This window comes from Phalangium opilio, unplaced genomic scaffold (genome assembly GCF_054372755.1).
Source record: "Phalangium opilio isolate 3A_F unplaced genomic scaffold, DU_Popi_V2 ptg000041l_1, whole genome shotgun sequence".
Classification (NCBI taxonomy): Eukaryota; Metazoa; Arthropoda; class Arachnida; order Opiliones; family Phalangiidae; genus Phalangium; species Phalangium opilio.
In genome coordinates, this window is record NW_028324165.1 from 1355075 (window position 1) to 1376844 (window position 21770).

Consider the following 21770-nt stretch of genomic DNA (forward strand, 5'->3'; position numbering starts at 1 on the left):
CACTTCCTTGCAGATTGCAGACGCTTTTCTATGCCTAGCAGCCTACCGGCCTTTCCCTATTGTAGCGTCATCTACGTACACTACTATTTTAGCAACAATTTGGAAGAAATAATTATTCATTGTTAACTATCTATTAAATTTAGATTTTTAATTATAAATTTTATGTATGAGCAAAACAGTTTAAAATTACTTTGGCATATGTATTAAAATTAGGCCGACATGATGGCGCTAAATAGAGCCTAGATCTGACTTAGATAACCAGCCTTCATTCCGACTCTCAGAGTATTCCACCCCTATTTTTCCTTATAACTACTCCCCCAGTTCAAAGAGTTCGATTTACATGTATAAGCGCGACTTTTGAAGAAAATTCGAAGGAACCGAAAATTAACATTAAGTTTTATGGGAGGAGGTAGGCATTTTTGCCAGATCCTTCCTTTGTCCTATTGATTTAAATGACCTTAAATTGTAGTGAGACTTGTGTTTCAATGTGTTTTATTATACTAAGAAAGATTAAAGCTTTTTTGTGTAAAAATTTGTTTCCAAGGCCAAACTGATGATATCTTCGGATCTACTGATCCAAATGTCCTGAAATTTTATCCTGAGGTGTGTTACAATCTATTCTATTATATTAAATAGGGTAAATATTTGAATAAAAATGAATTTCTAATGCAAAAATTTTAAGTTCAGTATTTCTAATGTAAAAATTGTAAATTCAGTATTTAATCCACAATTCAGTACTTACAACCATTTTCCAAGAAAGAAACCCATCCCCATCCTTGTCCAAAATAGGCCTTTTAGAGAGTAATAGATTATAAAACCAAGACCTCTTGAACCAATATTCTTAGATTTGTAAACGTGCAGAGGGGCAGGTCTCGCGAAACCTGATTAGTTGAATAACACATATAATGAGAACGTTCTGCGTTCGTTACCAAATGATACTGATAAAAAATTATTGCATTAAAATGTAAGGTCTACCTCGCAAGAAGCTTCAGAATGTCATCGAAAAAGTAGAGTACCGCTGCGAGGAATCTTTTTTCTTCTTGGACCTCCTTGACAACTAAGTATAATTTAAAACTATATCTCAAGTAAATCCTGTTTTATTTACCAACAGTAACTGATATTGTGATACTTTTCCCCCACCCTTTCAGTTAGTTTCTTAATCATGATTTTTCTACTCTTCATTGTTTTTCAAAATATGTAATATTTCCAATAAATACAGTTTACAGGCAAATTTAAACTTCAAATAATAATTTTGGTTTTTCAAAAATTGTATGTGAAAAGAGCCTTACAAACTGCCTGGTCCAATTTATTATTAAGGGTTATTTGAGCAATCAGACGTTAATAGAACGATTTTGTTGCGAATACTAATGCTTATAATTTAATCTACAAATTATCATGTTTGTTTATAAAAAATTGTAACTGAAAGTAACCGTTGAAAGTGCTTTGTCGAAACTATCATTAAGTTTATCAAACCGCACAAGAAAGATTTTATTGTGAATACTAATAGGGGATTGTAAAAAAGAAGGAGGTCACGTGAAAGTGTTTTCAGTACTGCCAGATAACTTTAAAAAGAAGGCTGGACATATTTAAAACGTCCTACTACACCCCCTCCTCCGCCCACAATCTTTATTTTTGGTGGGACAAGGTCTAACTGAAAACTTTATTTTGTGGATTTGGGCGCTGCAGATAATTAAACGTTTTAATTTAAAACTGAAGGTGAGTTTTTCTTTTACTGCGTGCAATATGAAGTACGTTTGCATTACATTGATGTTCATTTTTTATAAATAAAGGTCACACTAAAGGAGCGTCTGCTCAAAGGCTCAAAGCAGCTGCACCACGTGACGAAACACTTTTTAGTGCCTTCCCCCTATTTGTTTCCCCTCCTAATCTTTTTTACAATCCCCCATTCAAAAAAGGTTTGTATAATATAAAAACAACTGTAATAGTTTTTGTTAAAGAATTTATTTTAAGGTCAGTTTTTGTTAAAAAAATTATTTTAACGTCAATGATTATATTAAACCAAAGCCATACTAAATTGATTTTGTTCATAATCGAAAGGATATTTGATAAAGAAAAAGAGAATACCGCCAAAAATATTTGCCGGAATCACACCAGTTCAAGCCAATAGAGGGCGCGCCTTGCATAACATGGCCGGGGCCATCTTGTTATTTATGTGCTAATTATATAGATACAGATTTTCCCCGTTTCCTACCGCACTCCTCATGTGTTTCGTTCTCTTTCGGTAGCTCTCGCCATCTATGTTATGTTGGACTCAACGTTTTGGCGGTTAATTCAAATATGGGTTTAGATAGAGCTAACATAGTGTTAAATGAGCGTTATGCGTTTGATCATTTTAGCATTGCTAAAGGTAATTCGAGGGGATAATCACTATAACTAAACTTTCTCTTTCAAACGTTTCTGGGCATAAGTCCTTGTTAGAAATTTATAAGATGCGAGAAGTGTGCATCGGCATTAGTCTATGTTGTAAACTCATCGAGGTGATTATCACTAAAGCTATCTGTTCTTCGATTCGCCGGAATATTAGAATTACAGCATAAGTAAGTTTATACGGTTATAATTTTTATCACTGTTTAGAGTAGGGTATCGAGGGGCTATTAACTCTGATTTTATGCACGGAAATCACTTAAGCATTGTAAAAGATAGCGCTATTCACTCATTAGGGTAAGGTATAGAGGGGCTATTCACTCGTACTATGTGGCTACTATTACGAGCCCTTGAGCCGTCTTGATTATTTTAGATTTCGCAATTTCTTTACTGATTTTATGATTTTGCTTCGGTTTTTGTGAATTCTTTTTTGATTTTGTGTTTTTTTACTGATTTTGAGATTTTGTTACTGATTTCGGATTTTTCATGGAATTTCCAAAATCTGTTTGTTTTCTTTCCGTATTTCTGATATTGTTATTGATTACGGATTTCTCAAGTTGAATTTCACAGGTAGCGTACGGGATTTTGTGAATGACCGACCCCTCGGGACAAATGAATAAAAAACGAAATTCCACTCCACAGTGCTACTGATGATTTCTAGTGTCAATGAGATCCTAGCAGAAATGAAACCAAACACCCAGCGATTCAAATTGAATAAGTTTCGTTTAAACAGTATAGTTTACTTCGTGTGCATCGTGTTTTGCATCAGGCAGTTGGTTTCGTTCATGGCTGACTTCTTTGCATATGAAACGGCCGTTGATGCGGAAGTACTGATACAAAGGATACCAAAACTTCCAGCCATAACCGTTTGCTACAATTCAGCGTAAGTAACAATTTTTATTTCAAATGTGTCAAGTAGTTTGTGCATGTTCAATTAGCTGCGTTGGGCTGTGGAACTCTTAAAACTCATCGTAACTCCTTGGATCTAATCGGTTTTTTTAAAATCGTAAGTAATCCCACCCATAGTTACCTATGTAATATTTCACGAAATAATTGTCAGAGTTTAAAAACGTTCAGATTAATTTATTTTACATTGACATACCTTTACAGTGCGTTTAAGATACGAGGTTGAAATTACTTAACAAAACAAACAACTACGACTGACTCTCCTTCGCGATTACATGCCTAGATCACAGCTCGGAATGATAACAAAAAATTAACGTTATCCAAATCACGTGACTGAACTTAAAACATTTTAAAGTCTAAGATAACAATTCTATATATTTTTGGACCTAAAAATATTCTATTTTTTGTAACAATATTTTACACTCCCCACCGATGGCGAAATGCTGAGTCCATCTTCTTGAGTTCTAACCAATTTCGAGGGGACATATTAGGTTAATTGGACGTTTGACGATGACACTGCTTGGCAGCCGGATTGAACAAGATCGGATTTTCCCGTCTCTGCCCTCATACACCTCTTCGACTCTGACCAATTTCCAGATGTGACGGAGAAGACTATCTTCTTTAAGCAATGCCATCTCGCCAGGTTGAATGACATGAGTTGATGTTCGTCTGGATATTTCGTGTGCTGACTTTAACTCGAGAAGGTACTCTTTCCGCCATTTCGTCCAAAATTGAGACAGTAATTTTGTTGAACGGACTAAACGTTCGTAAAAATCGCCCCACCAGGCAGCACGCTCTATAATGTATTTTCATACGATTCCTTGTTGGCCAAAGAATTCCTTGATCTCGTCGTTTTTTATTCGCTTCCAAAGCAATCTCAACTTCCGATCCGCTCTTTTAAATGATTTTGCGTTATCGCTGTATATGACCTTGACAATGCCTCGCCTTGAAATGAATCTTCGAAATGACAGAAGAAACGATTTAGTCGACATGTCAGAAACCAATTCTAAATGGAGCGCTCTCGTTACACCGCAAGTAAAGAGTGCTATGTAAGATTTGCTCTTTTCCTTCGAATCCTTGGTGTAGATTGGTCCGGCAAAATCGAGACCGGTGACCTCAAATGGCTCAGCTTGTCGTATTCTGTCCGCTGGTAAGGGCGCAGTATCTTTTATGACCGGTTTTACACGAAGTTTCTTACAAATTAAGCATTGGCCGAGTCGTTTCTTGATCTGTTGTCTTGCTTTTATGATCCAGAATCGTTCACGAATTTGAGTTAATGTTGAAGTCGTTCCTAGATGCATCACTTGTTCATGAGCCAGGTCAATTTGCAGTTCAGAAAATCGGTTTCCCCCTGGTAAAATTATGGGGTGCTTTTGGCCAAATGAAAATTCGGAATGTTGTAATCGACCGCCTATACGTATAACTTGGTCGTCGTCAAGAAATGTATTGTATTTCACCAATGAAGAGTTTTTAGGCATGATTTCGTTGAGCTGTAAGCATTTTACAACATCTGGGAAACTTTCTCGTTGAGTCTGTCTAATCCAGTAAATTTCCGCTTGCTTCAGTTCTTCGGCGTTCAGAACTTCGAGATTTCTAGCTTATTTGCGACTTCTTAAATTAGAGATGTAACGAAGAATCCATGCAGTTATTCTATTGATTTTCCTTATTGAACTGTACTTGTCCAATTTTAGCAACGGCTCGCGAGTTTCGACCTTGCAACATTTAGTGAAAGGGCGTCTTGATTGACTCGCAGCTCATGAAGTACTTCGTTTTCATCTTCTGAGGGTTTATTCTTCGGCCATTGAGCTTCCGGTTGTTTGAGCCAAATAGGACCATTCCACCAAATTTCATTTAATATTAAGACTTCAGCGCTTTGTCCTCTGTTAAGATAATCTGCAGGATTATCCACTCAGTTGCAATGATTCCAGGACGATTTGTCGGTCAACTTTTGTATTTCAATTACTCTGCTACTGACGAAAGGTTTCCAATGGGTAGCTTAACCTTTGATCCAATGTATGGTTATGGCAGAGTCGCTCCAAAGGTACATCGTAGGATTCTTGTCATTGAAGTTTAGTTTCAGTCGGTTGGAAAGTCTTGCTCCAATTAGGGCGCCCAGTAACTCTAGTCTTGGGATTGATACTGGTTTGATTGGCGCCACTCTAGATTTAGAGCCTATGAGCCTGACATATATTTGACCATCCTTAGATATGCTTCTTAGATATTTGCAAGCTCCGTATGCCCTTGTGCTCGCATCCGTAAAACAATGTAATTGCAGCGAAGATTCAAGATATTGGATTTCTGATAGCAGGTAGTTTCGTGGTATTCTTAATTCGCTTAAATTTGACAATTATTTACACCAACATTTCCATTGTTGAGTCAGTTCTTCGGGTAATTCTTCATCCCATGTGCATTGTTTTTCCCAGATGGATTGAAAAATGATCTTAATTGTCACAGTATGGGCGTAATGAGTCCCAATGGATCGAATATTCTAGCTGAAGCGCTAAGGACACATCTCTTCGTGTTTTGACGCGATGATAAGTATCCCAGAAGTCCTTCAATGTTAAAGATAAAATGGTCCCTAATCTTGTCCCAAGATAATGCCAGTACTTTAAGTGCACAAGGCGATGAGAATAAGACTTGTTCTTCCTTAGATTCTTGCCAACCTTGTTCCTTCCATTTATATTCAAGTATTCTGAAGTTAGTGTGCCATTTTCTAAGAGACATTCCAGCTTCCGACATAAACTCCTTTGCCTCCTTGGAGTGTCAAAATGCATCGCCGTCACAGTGAGCGCCGGATATCAGATCGTCAACATATAGATCTTTGTTCAGCTTTTCACACGTCTCGCCATATCGTTCCTTATATTTCTTCAAGTGTATTCGGACTGTTCCAGCAAGTACAAATGGACTTGATGTTGTACCAAATACGATTTTTGTGAACCGATACGCGTCTATCTTGAGATTTTCCGTCGACGTTGTCGGGTTATCTGACCATAGGAAGCGGACTGAATTTCTGTCTTCTTTCTTCAACGATATTTGTAAAAAGGCTTGCGCAACGTCGGAAATAATTGCTACTTTGTAGGTTCTGAATCGTACAAGGACATCCAATATGTCAGGATTGAGGTTCGGTCCCGACAGAAGGCAGTCGTTTAGGGACGGACTTCCAAGGTCATGAGCGGATCCATCGAAGACAATTCTAATCTCACCAAAAACATCTCTGTAAAAATATGCCAAGTTGTTTGGCCGTAAAAAGAAGTGAGATCTAAAATACCGCCAAGTTATTATCTCCACGTGAACCAACATTTTATTCGACTTAAAACCTTTCAAGAATGTTTTTCTGACTTGGCCATTTGCATATCAACTTTTCGTTTAATTCCAGATATGGATCGAAATTAAAATATTAAATCAAATTGGTTAAATATTCTTGATAAGCCTTTGTGGTTAAACTTGTAATTTCCGTTATTAACCTTCACGGGTGCAAAGAAGAAGGATGCAAGTTTGGAATGCTAATGGCCAAGTCAGAAAAACATTCTTGAGAAGTTTTAAGTCGAATAAAATGTTGGTTCACCTGGAGATAATAACTTGGCCGTATTTTAGATCTCACTTCTTTTTACGGGCAAACAACTTGGCATATTTTTACAGAGATGTTTTTGGTGAGATTTCACTTCTTTTTGTACGTGCATGTTCTTGTAGATTTATAGAAGTAGGATTATGAAGTGAAATAAACATTTGTACTTTTAGATTTTTATTTGTTCTTTCCAAGAGTTTTACTTGGCTTTGCCTTTTTCAACTTTTTTGCATTCAACTTTCTTTTTTTTTCTCAGGCTGTGATAATTGTTAACCGTATTTCTATTCGAAGAACACAATATTGTGGCAAGTAACACTTTTAATCAACAGAATAGATTTAAGTAAAACTAAATGAATCAAAACACGCTTAGAACCATTTCAGGCGAAATGAAAAGGAAATGAGTAAAAAATTTAATTACTAAAACATTATGTAAAAAACATAAATTTTGCAATAATACGAAAGAATCATATTAGTAAAAAATATTAATATTAAAAGACGAAAAAATTAAATTATAATGTCCTATTACGAGGGGAAATAAATTATAAAACCCCCATTTCAGGGGCTAACAGGGGAAAATTCCCGCTTTTGGGACTTTTTCCTTTCTTTGTATGCTAGGTTCTACTTGTATGCCAAATTTTATCATTCCCGCAACACCGGAAGTGCCCTAGAGGTTTAGATGATGACTCTAATTCTAAACCCCCATTTCAGGAGCTAAAAGGGGAAAACTCCCGCTTTTGGGACTTTTCCCTTTCTTTGTATGCTAAGTCCTACTTGTATGCCAAATTTTATCATTCCCGCAACACCGGAAGTGCCCTAGAGGTTTAGATGATGACTCTAATTTTAAACCCCCATTTCAGGGGCTAAAAGGGGGAAACTCCCGCTTTTGGGACTTTTCCCTTTGCTTGTATGCTTAGTGGTACAAGTATGCCAAATTTTATCATTCTAGCACCACCGGAAATGCCCTAGAGGTTTAGATGATGACTCTAATTTTAAACCCCCATTTCAGGGGCTAAAAGGAGGAAACTCCCGCTTTTGGGACTTTTCCCTTTGCTTGTATGCTTAGTGGTACAAGTATGCCAAATTTCATCATTCTAGCACCACCGGAAATGCCCTAGAGGTTTTGATGATGTGTCAGTCAGTCAGCCAGTCTCATAATGTGTCATTTTCACATAGGATTATCACAGAAACCAAATGAGTTAGAAAGCTGGAAGTTGGAGGACTTCCTAGGATTAACACTGTGCCCTTGAGGTGCAAATATGAGTGGTGTACTATTCCCCAGTACCGAGTTAAGAGGGGGTCAAAATGAGGCTGAAATGTTTCGGGTAAAGGATTGCTGGAAGTGCACGACAACTTGGCGGGTGCACTGCAGTGCACCCAGACCTTCGTTGTTAATCGATCTTCTTTGATTATAGGTTCCAGTATCTTTAATATAAGAATTGCAACGTGTTTATACGTCCACCATATCGCCCTTTTTCTTTTCGACGGAGGTCCCAGCCAACGTAAGTTTTGGAACGAAAACCAAGGAGCATAGATACCACTACGATATACTGTAAGGTTGTATGTCCATAAACAGGCTAATCCATTCTATGCGCAACGACAGAATCTTGTTGTTCGCGATTTTTACCATTAGCTCTATGGCCAGTTTCATACTTCCCCTCCGAAGGGCGGTTATTATGAACTCCTGATATTACTAACCAAACTTGACCAACCCAAACCTAACCTAACATAACAGTAATGTTTTGGAAAAGGCATATTATTTGAGAAGTCAATGAAGCTAAACATCAATATTTTGGAAAAGGCGTACCATAGTTAAATGGTTTATAAAATATTATTAATCTAACTTAACCAAACCAAACCTAACCTAACATAACAGCAATGTTTTGGAAAAGGCATATTATTTGAGAAGTCAATGAAGCTAAACTTCAATATTTTGGAAAAGGCTTACCCTAGTTAAATGATTTATAAAATATTACTAACATAACATAACAGTAATGTTTTGGAAAAGGCATATTACTTGAGAAGTCAATGAAGCTAAACATCAATATTTTGGAAAAGGCGTAGCATTGTTAAATGATTTTTAAAATATAATTAACTTAACTTAACAAAACCAAACCTAACCTAACATATCAGTAATGTTTTGGAAAAGGCATATTATTTGAGAAGTCAATGAAGCTAAACATCAATATTTTGGAAAAGGCGTACCGTAGTTAAATGATTTATAAAATATTATTAACCTAACATAATCAAACCTAACCTACCTAACCCTAACTCAGAATTACTGGGGAATATTTTCCTTTCGAAGTTTTCAGCCATTCGACTACCATATTTAATAAATTACACTGATCAACAGTCTCTTATATACTAATTTTAAAATATTGCTTTTTTAATGGAAAATACGAATTAATAAAACGGGTATGTTATTTGTGCCAAATTCCTGTGTTATCGCCTTTTGTGGCAAAGGGAATTGGGAGAAATACATTTGGGTGAATCAGGAATATATGATTTAGGTTAAATTCTTCTGATCGGGACAAATTCGATTGGGTGAAATTACTAAACAAAACAAACAACTAGGACTGAAGGCCCGTTCACATTACCCAACTTTAGTCAGCTGACAAACCATAGACTTGTCAGGCCGACTTGTCACCCAATTTAGTCTAGTCAGGTCACTCGTTCACACCACCCAACCAGTCGGGCCGACTACCTTTGAAATAAGAGGGCGTAAAAAGCGGTACATAATAATAAAAGTGATTTGTTTTGGATTAAAAATGAACTCATATCTTGAAAAAATTTGACTACTTTACGCGCATCAAAACTATTCCCACTAAATTTCTGCAGTTTAGAGCATAATAAAGGTCAATAACATCGGAAGTAATATAGTAGGGAAGCTTCTTATATTACTTCTGTTAATATTCAATGAGGAACAACCATCAAAACGTAATTCTTAACCCATGTTAAAAAATGGCCAAGGCCCGAAATAATTTTTCAGGCTTTCATGGACAATTAAATAATGGCCGATACTCTTGGTTCTCTCTCTCTCGAGCTGAAAGAAAACCAGCACGTGTCCCATGACGTAATAGCCAAGGCTTATTGTGATTGGTTTGCTTCCTCTCTGACTTTAGTCGGCCCGACCCGGCCCCGACCCGACTCCAATCGAATACCTACCCGATTAAAATCCGAGCTTGAACCTGACAATAGTACGGTTGGGGGAAACATTCATATTGCCTGACAATCTGGCCTGACTGGTCAGATCGGCTTTGTCAGATGACTAAAGTTGGGTAATGTGAACGGGCCTTGAGTTTAATCTGTACTTTGCAACTAAATTAGTTGGACGCGCAAAATTTATAATGACAATTAAGCTAGCTAATTGCCCTACCAATTTGATTATCCGCAGTTAAACGACGTAAGTCCTAGAATGACTTTCTTTATTACTTAACCCAATCAAAAAAGTCTTAAGTTCCACAGTTTAAAGGTAAACCACGTAATTCGGAGCAGGTACTTAAAACTATTAAAAACAATACTTAAACTTTGTTTTTCTTAATGAAACAAAAATTGGCGCCCACTTTAAAAATGAGGCTTTCATTTAAGACCGTTTTCAAATCTATCAAACGTATAGTTATTTTTGTAAGGGTAGTTACAAAATGGGTAAGTTTGGAAAATTTCCCATGTTATTTCTATGGAGATTCTCTAGTTTTTCGCCAAAATCTGTGATTAATTTTATGGAAATGAAAACCACCCTTAGCAACTTTATGCTTTATAAAATAAACTATTGGATGGATCATCTTGAAATTATATAAAAAAAGGACTTGGTTTGCCCAAGCCTGAAAAACAAAACGATAAGAGTTTTTTCCAGTTGACTGAAGCGCGGATATTTTATTTTTCTATATAATTTTAAAGACAATCCGTATTTTACTACTCTTTAGAATTTAATTCAATCCCCTGATTTTACTGGTAATGGATTTATTTCCTATAAATTAATTGAAATAAAAAATTACTTATCTCAGATTTTTCAACAATTCCATTTTCGTAAAATTTATCATGAAAAATCTGAGATAAGTAATTTTATATTTCAATTAATTTATAGGAAATAAATCCATTACCAGTAAAATCAGGGGATTGAATTAAATTCTAAAGAGTAGTAAAATACAGATTGTCTTTAAAATTATATAGAAAAATAAAATATCCGCGCTTCAGTCAACTGGAAAAAACTCTTATCGTTTTGTTTTTCAGGCTTGGGCAAACCAAGTCCTTTTTTTATATAATATCTGTTCCTTCAGTCTGCATTTGTATTAATCTATTATAAAACAATTTTTTGCCTGAAATGCGAAATTTTTGACTTCTAGGACGAGGTTAAAAATGGTTCTACACTTCTACTAATTCTTATAAGATACGGCTCACAATTCGTTTTAGAACCCGAGCTTAATAGTCAACTTCAAAACCAACCTCCTGCCACGATTTTTAAACTATCAAATCCGTATCTTTTACAGTCCACTCTACGATTACAATTATCCATGACATTGCGTTCACTGCCCTTGTACGTTTACAGTGAGTGGCACCGTGGCCAGTTATTTTAATTAAAATACCTAGGCCACAGGTCCAGTTTTAAAAAAATCCTTATTTCCAACACTGATCCATCTATGCTTATGCCTTACTGAAGGCTACAGTGAAATATCCATGAAGCGTAAGCTTCTATTATAAATCCATGGCCCAAGTAAGGCAACTTAAGCCTTGGTCGAAACTAACATCTAAAATATAAATTAAAAAGGTATCTTAAGTATAGAATTTCAACCGAGACACATAATTAAACGAAAAATAGACCCGCCAGAGAAATTTTTAATAAATATAGTGTTATATTTATTGAAAAATATCAAGTTAAAGTTTCAAGGCGGTGAAAGGGCAAATTAGCGTCGTCTACTGTAGAGTAATGAACAATTAGCGTCGTCTGCTGTAGAATAATCTTTTGAGGTACTTACATTTTTAATTAAATTAACATACTTAGACTTAATTAATTTTGATGAAACTTGAAAAAGGCACACCTTGAATAGTTACTTGTTAATTTGAAAGTATTCCGAAACGTAACTTCGCTTTAGTTTTTAAATGATTCGATGTACAGGAGCACCAAAAACCCCATGTTATTCCTATGGGAAAATCGGCGAAAATCTGTGAATTTTCATTTAACATTACGGGAGGGTGTGGGATCTTATCTAGAAGGGCCTACCGGCCCTCTAGAATTACAACCTTCATATAATGTCTTTGAGGAGGAAACCGAGGAGATGTCATCGTCTCAAATGTGGAAATGGGGTCAGTTTGAATATTTTTCTCAGTGGTGTCAAACACACTTTGGGTCCATTTATTACACATTTCCCCTTGACTTGTTTTCAATAAACACATATATATATATATATATATATATATATATATATATATATATATATATATATATATATATATATATGTTAGTTAACAGTATAATTATTACTGTGAAAAAGAGGGTTGGGGGTCGCAATAGCGTAAGAACAGGCCTCAAAAACTTACTGCAGTTTGTCAAGTAGGAATGTGACAAATTTATCATTTTGTGATCCTATACCCCACCGATTCTTCTCTGTTGTCCATCTTTGAAAAACTGCATTACTGAGCTTTATTCTATGGATAGGTTCTGCAAAACATAATGGATTTCTAATTTGTCAGTCAGTAATTGGTTTAGTTCAATTTTTTTACCTTTATTCGCCATAGTAAGTTTACTTATAAATGAATTTCCAAAAGTTTCCTAAGCCTTCCTGTGATATTTTCCTGAACTACAAAAAAATTTCTAATATTTCAGTTAGTGTTATCATAGCCCACTTGATCACGCTGGCTGCACGACCCTAAAAATGAGAATAACATAGGTTCGGTCTAAAATTCAAACCCGTCTGGTTTTAACATGGGCGTCTATGGAAGGGGACCAGTTTTATCAACGTTTTTGACAATATTAGTGCAGATACTGGTTCAAATCTCTTGAATTTTTAATGAGACGTGTATTGAAAGGTTTGATATTATCCTGTAAAATTTAAAGTCTTCGGCTATAATAGTTTTTTTATAAAAAATAAAAATCATCACATAGTAGAGAAATTGAAGGATTTATTTCTCTACTATGTGATGATTTTTATTTTTTATAAAAAACTATTATAGGGTCAGCAGCCCTAATTTGGAACACTTTTCTTAAAATGGTCATAAATTAAGTTTGTGAGCTTCAAATGAATATTTTAAGGGCTTATTTGGAAGATTGAAAATCCCTCTATCCATATAACACGGCCTTAAGACTCTATCATAAAATCCAGAGAAGATACAAGCATAATTAGACAACCTCATATTTCGCATAATTTATTTTTTCCAAAATGAAGGGAAAGTTCTCCCATGGGTCTCGGGAAATGAGCTTTCACGGCCGATGGCAAAAACATAGGCTTACGAAAACAATTCCATTGAAAACTTCGGATCTTTCTCTTCAAATTAAACACTTTAAACGCCAGGTTAGGCCTAAAAATTATTGAGAAAACTCGAATTGAAAATATGTCCTCATTTGCCTAAAATGGAACACCCCGAAACACGGAAATTTACTTTATCTTTTTACATCCATAACTAATGTTTTACTATTTAAAGGACAACAAAAAGACCTTAGAAAATGCGTTGATTCATTACCTGTCTAATAATGTTGGTCCCGTAAGCGTAGATTAAAATGCAGAAAACATACGTGAATTATTAGCCCAGTATCGAGATTTAGTCATAAACGTGATGCCAATTTTAGTTGATTTAGCATTTTGGTCGAGTGATATTTGGTTTAACTATACTTTCAAACACCGTATCATGACTCACTTGATGTAAAATGTAGATTCGACAACTTTTTCGCCACAAAAACTTAACAGTTTAGGTTACTTTGATCTAACTTTGTAATTATTTCATTCGAAATACCATTAGAGTGCATTTAATTTGCAATGTTTAACCGTAATGAACATGAGAGCGCGCCAATTTTTGGAGCTCTAAGCAGATGACACTCAGTGCCCTTTAAAATATATGTACAGGTATAAAAGGGTAAGCGTTGGTCGCTAGATGGTCGTAGCATCGCTAACAAATTATATTTGCTTATTATTAGTTAGAAAAACTCAGATTTTTTTGTATTTAAAATAGGGTGTTCCAATTTAGGACGGGGGCGTTCCAATTTAGGACGGACCGTTCCAAGTTAGGGCTGAAATCGACCTTTTCTAAAACCCATTTTGCAGGAAAAGTATGCGTCTTAGCAATCTGAAAATGGGTGCAATAGATCGGCAATAGTTCAAACTTTATGTGTTGGTCTGCTTGTTCACTTCAGTAACTTATTTGGTACTGAAAAATCTGACTTTCCAAAGAGTTCGAGAAAGTGTTGCAAGATGGGGTACTGCCCATATACCTTAAAAGAACGGCCTTTTTCTAAATATAAAAGGGAAAAAATATATATAAAAAATAAATGATTTCTTACTACAAAATGATTAGCATTTAATTAGTCTTAAAAACGAGGGCTACTGCGCCATCCGCCATTGATTTAGTGGCGTCTGCTAAATCGAACCTCTTACCCCTTACCCTCTCTCGGCGTGTGAGAATTCAACCAATCCCGTAGGGGTGAGTGCTTCGATTTAGCAGACACCACTAAACAAATGGCGGATAGCGCAGCAGTCCTTCATTGTTTTAAGACTAATTAAATGCTAATTATCATATTGTAATAATATAATATATAATATATAAAATATATTATATTATATATATTATATTAAGGTATAATGTTATGTTACCTCCAATTTTCCTTTAAGTACTCCAACTTAACTTTAAGAAATTCTCCTAAAACTTTAATGAATAATTTGCCTTAAAAATTGTTCATCGTGGTTCTATGGCGGAGTGTATGAATTTTAAAACTACTTAGTTTTAGGATACCCACTACGTCAATAAATTTGCAAATGTATGCAAAGTCATGAAGCTGTTTTGTTGGATCAGATATAAAATCGCGGGTTTAATATCCTTTACACCGGCTTAAGTCTCAACTGGTCACCTTCCAAAAGGTGCAAAGCATATGTATATTAATAAGAGTGGTCAATAACATTAATATTTATTAAGAAAATTAAAACGCGTTGAACAATACATTTAAATAAATCTCCTTACAAAGTTTTAAATTACTGAGTGGTGTTTTGGATGTTGATGTGTGATGAAACTAATCTTCTTGTACTGGCATAGTCACAAAGATCACATTAGAAAGGTTTTTCGGCATTGTGAATGCGTTGGTGTTTGTTCAAACAGCTCTTCCTAATGCTGGCATAGTCACACTGATCAAATTTCAATGGTTTTTCACAACTGTGAATGCGTTCATGTCTGGCCAAATCACCCTTTCGCTTACTTGCATAGTCACACTGATCACATTTGAACGGTTTTTCTTCACTGTGAATGAGTTGATGTGCGCGCAACGTACACTTCAGCCTACATTTATAGTCACATAGACCACATTGGAAGGGTTTCTCACCACTATGAATGCGTTCATGTCTGGTCAAATTTCTCTTACGCTTACTTGCATAGTCACACTCATCACATTTGAAGGGTTTTTCACTACTGTGAGTGAGTTGATGCGTGATCAAATGACTATTCTCTTTGCTAGAAAAGTCACACTGATCACATTTGAATGGTGTTTCACCACTGTGAGTGCGTTCATGTTTGTTCAAATCATACTTCCGAGTACTTGCAAAGTCACACTGATCACATTTGAAGGGTCTTTCCCCCCTGTGAATGCGTTGGTGTATTTTCAAATCATACTTCCGAGTACTTGCAAAGTCACACTGATCGCATTTGAATGGTTTTTCACCACTGTGAATGCGCTTATGACTGATTTGATGACTGATCAAATGAGCACTCTCTGTGGTTACAAATTGACACTGATCACATCTAAAGGGATTTACACCATGGTATAGACGTTGATGTCTAATGAAACAATGCTTCCACACACTACCAAAGTCACAATGCTCGCATTTGAAGCGTGTTTCAAGACTATGTGTCATGCTTTTATGCGCGATAAGATAATGCTTCCGTGTGCAGGCATGGTCACACTGATCACATTTGAAAATCTCTTCAACGTTCCTCTTTCGCATTTGAAGTTCTTGATCATTCTTAGAATATTCGCATCGAGTTGTAAGTTCATTCTTGGACTTTTCTACAGAACGAAAATTAACCCATCAATATAAGTTTATATCGAAGTCAGCACAAAAAGCTGAACCCTCTTTTAATTTGTGTCCCCTGTGTCTCCTTGATACAAATTTCTCAGATGATATAAAGTTCGGTTTGTTTTCAAAATCTAAAAGGTTAAAATGTCCGAAGTTTTAGTGCATTTTTGTTAAAATTTTTTCAGTAAACCAGGACCCCCAGCCGAATTTCGAAAATATTTATAGGAATTATAGGTATTTTTTCATGAAAATATAGGAATTTATAGGACGATTTTCCAGAATTATAGGGTTATATAGGACACTAAAAAAATGTGAGCTAGCAAACGACAACTTAATAGATAACCTATTAGCTGCCCACAGGCCCAACACATAAAGCTCACCAGAACCATAATATACCGAGGCATTTTTAACTAGTTAAGCGAAGGGAGCTCAGCAATTTCGGTGTCTAGTATCTCGATGACTGAACTAAATTTTGATAAATTTGAGGCTAAACTATACCGAAACTTCGAAAAATATAGGAAATTATATGATAATATAGGTCAGGTTCAAAAATATACAATTTTGTAGGAATTATAGGACCCCTGGATCCCCTGTAGTTTGGACACTGATCAGTGTTATTTAAATTTTTCCCATTCTAATACCCTAAATGGAGTTAATTAAATTTAATAAATAATGAATTTTGAAAATGGCGGATTACATTTAAAGGAAAAGGGAAGATAACATAACTTTATACTTTAAAACAACGGCCTTTTTCTAAATATAAAAGGAACAATATTAAAAAAAATAATAAATGATCTCTTATTACAAATTAATAATTAGCATTTAATTAGTCTTAAAAACGAGGACTACTGCGCAATCCGCCTTTTGTTTAGTGGTGTCTGCTAAATCGAACCTCTTACCCTACCTCTCTCAGCCAGTGTGAATTCAACCAATCCCGTTACTCCCGTAGGGGTAAGTGGTTCGATTTAGCAGACGCCACTAAACCAATGGCGGATGGCGCAGTAGTCCTTGATTGTTTTTAACACTAATTAAATGCTAATTATTTTGTAATTCTTTCATTTATATTTATATTTAGAAAAATGCCGTTCTTTTAAGGTATAATGTTATGTTACGTGATATTTTCCTTCAAATCATGAAGTTTTTACAATAGGTGCCACCTGGTGCCACAAAAGTTAAAACTAGTGCGATTATTGAAACAAGGTAAAACGATAGTCTTAATCAGAACATTTAAGGTTGTTTTTACAACTGATTCTGCATAATAATGCTCTTAGCACGATATTTTTAGATTGAAAATTGTCGGTTATTGCAAGATATCCCAGACCAGTTTTGGTGTTCAGTTGCTCACCATGCAGACCTTACTTCATAGTTTTTGGTTTATTGGTATCACCATAAGTTTATAAGATGTGTCCCATAAGTATGAGTACAGTTCCTATACTTCGTAATGCCAGAGACTTAATGAGAGCTAGTTCGAGAACGACAAGCGAGAATTGACTACACTCCGTTAATTTTGCAGTTCATCTTCCTATTTAGTCTGTATTAATAGCCTTTGACAGCGCCAAAACCAGGCGTCGCTTTACGAGAATCTATGACCTACGTCACTTCATGATTGACAAGCTCTCACTCTCAGTAACAAGTGAGAAACTTGTGGGACATGTCTTATGAACTTATGGTATCAATGCGCGAAACATGATTCGATAGGCTAGGTACTCACACTATCTAAGAATAAAATTACTTACCAATTTTCGAACTAGCAGACGAATAGTTTGACGTGCAAGGTTCAAGGGCATCTAAGTTGGACACTGAAGTATCGTTTTCAAGTTCAAGCGGTATGTCCGGTAAGTCGCTTTCCAGATCAACCGGGGTCAGTTCAGGTGAACCGCAGCTAGGTTCAATATCTCCATTTTCATGAAGCTTATTTTTAGATTCCTGTGCTTCTAGTTTTTCAAACAAAGATTCTATAATTGAATCGATCTCCAAATTTTTTCAAGGGACAATTCCAAATGTTTTTGACTTAGACATTCAGTTGAGGAACTCACTCTTTCTTGGACAGCGATGTAATATCCCGATTTTCTCTGTTTGTCAAGGACCTTTGACACGGAAAATTTTAATATAATAAAAATAAATGTAAATCAAGATTTAGCATTGATAAGTTTAGTACAACAGAATTCTAAGTCGAAGCTTAAAAAATGTACTATGTTAATAATTATGTTATCATAAATTTTATTATGATCATGGTTAAGTGATTTTTTACCTATTCTTCTGCTAAGACCAATCTGGATAGTGAAACACCCAGGAAATATCTCAGAGTGATTTTAAAATTACAATTATGTTGAGATTTTATGCACAATTTGAAATACATATTTTCCAGGCATCTAGGATTCCTACCGTTATTAATAGAAGGAGATCAGGCGACTAAGAGCGAAAAATTGTCTGCTATTTTACTCTCTAAGTCGCCTGGTCTCCTTGTTTTAATGGTAGCAAATCTCCATTCCTGTAAACTATGTATAAGCACCTCCGGCCAATCGCGTAACGCCCTGTCTTCTTGATAACAAAATTTTCGTGGCACGCTCCATGCCGAATTAGATTTAGCGCGAGATTTGATAAAATTGCGCGAGATGTAGAGCGTGTAATGTGAAATTTTGATAACAGTAATGCAAAACGTTATGTGATTGGTCGTAGGTGCTTATTTCAAATTATCCATAAAATCTCAACCTAATTTGAATTTTAAAATCATATAAAGGTATTTTCTGAATGTTTCATTATGCAGACTGGTCTTACAATTAGTAGTAGAATCGATAAAAAATCGCTTGATTTTCTACTTCACACTCCTTTTAACAGAAGCTTCCGAGCACGTGCACGGGTGGCAGTTGAAAAAGAGCCACGAGCTCGAAAGTTTCTGTTAAATATTTTGAACTTTTATAATAAAGATCTCTTCAATTTTTGATTAAACTCTATAAAAATAATGTTATCAATTATCACCTACACTGTTATGATTATTTTCCTCTTTGAAGAAGTAGTAGTAGTTTCCCCTTTCATAATTTCATTTACCGTTATCTCTAGCAGACAGTTTTAATCAGTGTTGCCAATGTTCAAACTGTCAATTTCCCGCCTGACGACCCAAAATTTCCCGCCGACGGTCATTATTTCCCGCAACTCTTTTTAGAGCAAAATTGACGTAAGTTTTACGTTTTCAGCCGCACTACAATTTAAGTAAGCATTGTGAAGGTGTTGCCTGAGAAGCACCAGGGAGAGAAAGGGAGATGCCGCGTGAATAGCGCGAGGTGTCTCTCTTTTGGGTGGGGGAAGTAAATTTCCCAGCCAACGGGGGTAGTATCGCCCGGGCCACCGCGAGCGCTACTGCGCAAAATCCAAAGTTTTTATCTCATGTAGCGACTATTCGCGCATGCTCAATGATCCACCGAATGACCCAAGGTAGAGAGAGAGAACATAGTATTTCATACCCCCGTTTTCAACCCCTACCCGCTAGATACGAGTTCTGTTAGCATAAGGCGGCTTCTCCCTTTCCTCCCTGGAAGCACTAAATACTAAACTATAAGAAAGGTCCCATTTGGGGGACCAAAACTATGAAGGAAACATTTCTGGTCGGTTGGTAAAAATCGGATGCGCCAAGCCAAAAGATTAAAATTTTACCAAATGTTTAAAAAAATATGATCAAAACCCCACGGTCATTGAAATTCCCACCAAATCGATTGATTTATCAAAAAAACTACCTTTTTCCCGCCAAAGCCAAAATACCATCGAAATTTCCCGCAAAACGGGAAATTTCCCGCACATTGGCAACACTGGTTTTAATTTTTGACCCCAGCGCCTGGGGCGTGTGTTGGAAATTAGAGATACTACCGGTTGTTTTTTATCTATATCCAGATTCTATTTTCTATACTTGTGTTTTTTATGCATCGCGGTCATTCTTGTAATCTTTATTTTTTATCGCGATGCCTTAACTATATAACCGGATAACATTCCGATATAGTTTGTCAGTTCAGTTTTTCAGTCCCCAGTTATCAGTTCTTAGATAGCTGTGTATTGTTCCCGGAAATTAATACTAATGTTTTAATTAAATTAATAAAGAGTTTATAACCAGTTAAACCCAGAGTCGTTCTTGCGTCAAACAACAACAGGTTATGGGCCCAGCACGCTTCCACTGCGCAGAGGTTTAGAAGTCATAAGAAGTTCAACGCCGGGAAGATTATCCTTGAAGGTGCGGAGTCAGACGGAGAATGGCCGGAAATCACCTGGGACGAATCGAGACGTTAACTAAGGATAATTATGATACCTGGAAAATGCAAGTGGAAGCCCTGCTTCAAAAGAACGATCTCTGGGAGTACGTAGATGGAACTTCAACGAGGCCAACTCCGGTGCGGGGAACGGAAGGCAACGCCCAGGCGGTCGCTACCTGGGACAGTAATGATCGGAAGGCAAGAGCGGACCTAATCTTGTCGATCAGTCCGTCGGAGTTGAAGCAAGTAAAGAATTGCACGACCTCACGGGAACTATGGCAGAAGCTCGAATCCATCTACCAGTCCAGTGGACCTGCCCGGAAAGCCACGCTGCTGAAGAAACTGACCCTCAAGAAAATGAAGGAGGGAGAAGATGTCCGGGATCACGTCCGAGAATTCTTCGACGCAGTAGACAAGTTGGCTGACATGGGAGTAGCTGTAAACGACGACCTACTGGCCATTATGTTGTTATACAGTCTACCAGAATCGTACGAGAACTTCCGGTGCGCAATAGAGTCCAGGGATGCGTTACCTGATCCGGAAGCCTTGAAAATAAAGATCCTGGAGGAATCGGATGCCAAGCAATCTAGGGAAGACGAACCCGTGCAGAATGCGATGATGGGCAGTAACCACTTTTCCCGGAAAACTGCAGAAAGGGGTAGAGGAAGAAGCTTACGTGGACGAGGAAGCACGACCTTTAAGTACAAGTGTCATGGATGCAGGAAACCCGGCCACAAGGTAGCCGATTGCCCCGACAGAGACAATGGTTCAGGCATAAGAACCAGAAAGAAGGAAAACGCCCATCATGTACTGGCAGAAAATTTGGCCGAGAAAGAATTCGCATTGCACCTGAAAGCTGATCACGATTCCTGGTGCCTGGACAGCGGAGCCACCTCACATATGACTTCCAGCAGAGACTGCTTCAACGTTTACGAAGTGACCACGAAGTCTTTAAACCTGGCCACTGCTGAGTCAACGAAGATACGAGGTGTTGGCGAAGTAAAAGTACACGCAACGAATGGCAGCGACAATCGAATTCTTCGCCTGGAACGAGCCCTTCATGTCCCGGATTTAAGAACAAATCTCCTATCCATTGCCAAGATGACAGACAAAGGACATGAGGTCACATTCAAGAAGTCGCAGGCCTGGATTAAGACGGCAACCGGGGAAGTGATTGCAGTTGCTGACAGAATTGGAGATCTTTATTTCCTGAGAAAGGCTGAAGAAACGGTCCATGCAGTGCAAGCGGAAATAAAGCCTAGAAGCAACCTGGAGAAGTGGTATTTCCAACTCGGTCACTTGAACGAGAGAAGTTTAAAGGAAATGGCCCGGAAGAATTTGGCTACGGGACTCAACATTGAAAAAGATGGGAGTCTGGGAATCTGCCAAATCTGTATCAAAGGAAAGCAATCGAAGGAGCCGTTCCCGAAAGCCGAAGATAGCCGAACCTCGCATGTCCTGGAAATAGTA

At 36.8% G+C, this 21770-nt stretch overlaps 2 long non-coding RNA genes across 3 annotated transcripts in view; both read right to left on the bottom strand.

Annotated features, from left to right (window-relative positions):
- Nucleotides 1-21770, bottom strand: part of LOC149679214 (uncharacterized) — a 137160-nt gene that overhangs the window by 56245 nt on the left and 59145 nt on the right. The window lies entirely within an intron of this gene.
- On the bottom strand, nt 11039-12971 carry LOC149679215 (uncharacterized). 2 transcript variants are annotated; one of them, XR_016365911.1, is made up of 4 exons: nt 12572-12971; nt 12389-12509; nt 12092-12224; nt 11039-11991 (listed from the first exon to the last, which is right to left on the bottom strand). It is a non-coding gene; the product is annotated as an uncharacterized LOC149679215 (long non-coding RNA). The 2 variants fall into 2 exon arrangements; XR_016365910.1 differs by having other exon boundaries at nt 11039-12224.